The sequence below is a fragment of the Penaeus monodon genome, chromosome 1 (genome assembly GCF_015228065.2).
Source record: "Penaeus monodon isolate SGIC_2016 chromosome 1, NSTDA_Pmon_1, whole genome shotgun sequence".
Classification (NCBI taxonomy): domain Eukaryota; kingdom Metazoa; phylum Arthropoda; class Malacostraca; order Decapoda; family Penaeidae; genus Penaeus; species Penaeus monodon.
The window spans coordinates 7,405,427-7,410,155 of record NC_051386.1 but is presented as its reverse complement, the minus strand read 5'-3'; the positions used below and the strand labels follow the sequence as shown (position 1 = coordinate 7,410,155).

The window sequence follows — 4,729 nt, the reverse complement described above, 5'->3', positions numbered from 1 at the left end:
CGTGTTAGCAATAATGATGATGATACTGCTGATAATTATAATGATAATGATAAATACGACAATAATAATAATAATAATAATAATAATAATAATAACAATAATAATAATAATAATAATAATAATAATAATAATAATAATAATAATAATAAAAGATAATAATGATAATAACAAAACAGCAAGAAAATAATGATAATGATAAAAAGAAAGAAAAATAATAATAACAATCATTAGCAATGCCATTTATTACTATTATTATTATCAATATTATTTTTCCTATCATTATAATCATCCATCATTACGATTATTTTCATAGTTATTATTATCATTATCATCATAATTAGCATTAGCATTAAGTTATCATTATCATTACTACTCTTAATATAATCATCATCATTCCTAATATAATAACAACGCCAATGACAATAACATTAATTGAACAAATAACTGTGAACAAATGAACCAGCTGATTAGTCGCCTCGAGGGAACTTGCAAGCATCTCAAACAAGGGAAAAAATGCTTTTAGTTCCAAGGCAAGTTATAACAATAATAACAGCTATTTTGTTTTATAGTAATAGTGACAGTGATGATAACACTAGATGATATTGGTTGTTGGTAATGATGATGATGATTCAAATAATAATGTAATGATAATGTAATGACTGTAGTAATAATGGTAATGATGATGATGATGATGATGATGATGATGATGATGATGATGATGATGATGATGATGATGATGATGAGAGAGGATGAGATGGAGGAAAGGAGGAAGGAGTGATGATGATGGAGGAGGAGGAGGAGGAGAATAAAAATAATAATAATGAAGGATGATTATTATGCCAAAAATAACGAGAATAACTATAATAATTATCTTGATAATTGTAATGATGGCCATAATAATGATAATAAATGATGTGGTAATGATAATAATAACAATGATAATTATCATTATAATCATTATTATCATTATTATTATTATTATTATTATTATTATTATTATTATTATTATTATTATTATTATTATTACTACTATTATCATTAGTATCATTATTATTAATATAATTATTATAACAAAATAATTAAAAAATAATAATAATAATAATAATAACAGTAATGACAACAACAACAACAATGATAATAATAGAAATAACAAAACAGCAAAAAACAACAATAATGATGATAATAACAATATCAAAAACATCCAACAATAACACCGCTACGAAAAATATAACCACTAACAGAAAACGGCAACAATACCACAAAAACAAATATCTTCATTTCATTTTGGGTCATTCCTCTCTAAGTTGGCTTCGGAATCCTATCTCCGAGGCGTCCAAATCACTCCAGGAATACGAAGGGGGGAAAAAACGCAATTTTTTTTTCGGAAATATGAATTTACGGCTGTCGTGGCGTGTTAGTACGGGAGTTCATCTCACTTCCTGTTGGGTGGTTCGAGCTACAGGAACGGTGTGTTAAAATCGATAATTCGGTCTCTTGAGTTATGTATATATTTTCTATCTGTGTGTTTGTGCTTTGTATTCTGTTTCTCTCGCTCTCTCTCTAGTTTCCTTTCTCTCTCTCTCTCTCTCTCTTAACGAGAGGTAAGTGATGATGTAAGTTTTTTTTTCTGCGAACTCGTTTTGATTTCGGGGAATTTTGGCGAAGGCACAGAGCGTGGCGGCATGCTCCTGCAGCCGTTTTCTACGCTGCACAGAACAAGAGTTTGTTATTGAAGACTCCTCGCGCTAGGTTATTAGAAGGCTATTTGCAACATCGTTTTCTTGCCATGACTTCGCTAAAAGTAACGAAGAGATCGCGACTAATTACGGCGCGAGGCAAGGTAGGTATTTAAGAAAGCACCGGCTTCATGACTTCATTAACACAGCCTGGCATTCAGGGGTCGGGGTCACCGCACGAGCCAGCCACGCATGTTTTCGATCAGTTCACAGAAGTGTCTCTTCAGCTCGAAAAAAACATTTGCAGCGTCACCGGGCATCCAGGGGCACGCCGTCGACCTCTAGATTACGCTCGGAAAGTCAAACACTCGCGCAGTCACTCGTTCGGGGGATATTTACGTGCGGGAGGCAGGCGCAGAGCGTTCACTCGCAGATGTTTCGCGGCACTGAGCCCTCCTGCGATCCAATAAGAGCTCCGCCAGCTACGACATGTGTCTCGGTGCAGGTGTACAGCAAATGACACGCTCCCAAGTGTTTTCATACGAATGCCGTAATGTTTCGCGCTGTTCAGATGTTTTGGTTCGATCCCTGGATAAACAATGGAACGGGAGGCGCACCGCGTGTCATTGTGCATCCATGCTCTCCTGTCTCTCCCTCTGTTCTGCGAACAGCATCGCCACGTGCGATCTACGTGGTCATTTCCGCCTGGCGACGCCGGTCTTTTCACGTGCACTCCATTTCACTCAGTTGCTAAATTTTAATTGGTCGCCATAGCAGACTCGCCGAGGCAGCCAATCAGCGCTGAAAGTTCGTCCTGATAATTTGTGATGTCATATGCTATAGAACGAAGAGTGCCAGGCGTCCTCGCGCCAGTTTTGTTCCCCGAATCTGCCTCCTTAACGCAGACATTGGAAAACATCGCCAGATTCACGTCGACACCATTTCGCCCCAAACAAGCCCCGCCAGACGTGACCTGGGGGCGGCCAGCCTCCTCGTTAGTGAGCGTTAATGGTCCAGACGGCGATTGCGTCACGAGGTGCAAGCTACGTGGATGGTGGGGAGGGGGGGAGGGGGAGGGGAAGACACAAACAAACACTCGTCAAAGAACGCACACAAAGTTGTCTTTTTCTCTTTCCCCTTTTCCCCTTTTTTTCTGTCCCTCTTCCCGCAGGAAAGGCCGGCAGCCACGGGACGAGCCTCGCTCACGCACTCGCACACATCCGCGGCTCCAGGATATTGTCAGAGACGTTAGGCTCGGTGAGTGCGAACTTGCTGAGGATGGGGTTGGCTGTTCATACACACATACATACGTACACACGCGCGCGCCCGCCACACAGGAACAGGCCCCGAGGACGCTGCAACATGCACTAGTCGTTTCCGGTTCTTGAGTCCTGCCTCTTCGCCGCTCTGCAACATCATTTTCACGTTGCATGTCCTTGATTGTCCTTGCATGACAGCGCCTCAAGACGGAGGTCCTTCACCTGTATCGCCCGGCCAAAGAATCTTCAACTCCGCAAGAAATATGAAAATTATACAGATTTGTGAATATAAAAGAGGAAACACCAAGAAGCCTTAGGAGAGTATCCAAAAATATCAGGATAACCCCCCCCCCCCACCCACCCTCAATTTTATTAAACCCCGCCCACACGATCCCCGAGTCTAATCCCGCCCACCGCTCCCGGAAGCCCGCCCTCAAGCCAGTCAGTACGCCCGCCCCACATTGTCGTGGGAACGTCAATTGAAGCTTGGTGGTTTCCGGTACTTACGATCACGCCCGCGCCCGCACAAGGGATCTTCGGGGGCGTTCGGGCGTGCGGAGGAATACATAGCGTCATCCTTTCTTTCTCTGTTTTCTGATATTATTTTTTATTTACTTTCATTTATTCACTTATTAATTATTAATCTGCTTACATGACTTTCGAGTATTTACTTTTTTGTCTATTTGCTTTATTCATTTTTTATTTGTTATTCATATTTTTTTCGTATACGTTTTTTTTTTCCTTTTCGTTTTTTTTTTTTTTTCTGCATTCTTCCGGTGATCATTCTCGTGTTTCTTTCTGTAACTATTAACTCATATTAACTTTCCTGATTGTTCTTTTCTTCTCATTCGACTTCACAATTATCATCACCATTTCATCACCATCATCACTCTGTCACCATAGAACGGCTATCACTATTTCGTCATCATCTTCATCATCAAGTAGTCAACATTGCAACATAGTGGGTAAGGGATGCTGCATGTGTACACTTGCACCATTACCATTAATTAGATATACAGCATGCGAGATTAACACGTCTTAGATTGATGAAAAAACGCACGTAAAGAGAGGAAGAGAGAGAGGGGGAGAGAGAGAGAGAGAGAGAGAGAGAGAGAGAGAGAGAGAGAGAGAGAGAGAGAGAGGGAGAGGGGGAAGAGAGAGGGGGAAAGAAGAGAGAGAGAGAGAGGGGGGAAGAAGAGAGAGAGGGGAGGAGAGAGAGAGAAACACACACAGAGAGAGGTAAGGTGCAAAATGCAAAATTAAAATGGCACAAAATCTCCCTTCTCCTCATTTCTAAAATATATTATTCTCTTCTTCTCCTCATCAATCAACCCAGTTATATTTTCATCATCATCATCATCATCATCATTAATCTGAGGTTGATGAGAGGAATGTGACTGATTAATCTGAGTCATGAAGTGAGTCGGAGAATCTTTTTTTCTTTGTTGTTCTTGTTTCTTGTTATTTGTGATATTCTTGCAGTAAACACCGTAATCAGGCACATTTTTGTTCTATTTTTTCTGAATTTCTTTTTTTTTTTCTTCTTTTTTTTCTTGATATTTGATTTTGTCAACGTATCTTTGTGTCTACAGTTATATGTTATTATATGTTATATATATGTGTATAATATATATATATATATATATATATATATATATATATATATATATATATATATATATAATATATTTTATATATATGTGTGTGTGTGTGTGTGTCTGTGTGTGTGTGTGTTTGTATACATTTGCTTTTTATTTATATATCACGTCTGCTTTCTGATTTAACTTTTTACGT

General features: G+C 39.0%; 1 protein-coding gene across 1 annotated transcript in view; it reads right to left on the bottom strand.

Annotated features, from left to right (window-relative positions):
* The window catches only part of LOC119575874 (innexin inx2-like), a 97,859-nt gene extending 95,661 nt beyond the window's left edge, over positions 1 to 2,198 (bottom strand). The window contains exon 1 of the mRNA XM_037923415.1: positions 2,076 to 2,198. The gene's annotated coding sequence lies outside the window, so the exon portion shown is untranslated. The remainder of the gene's footprint in view (positions 1 to 2,075) is intronic.
* Between the last annotated feature and the right edge of the window lie 2,531 nt (positions 2,199 to 4,729).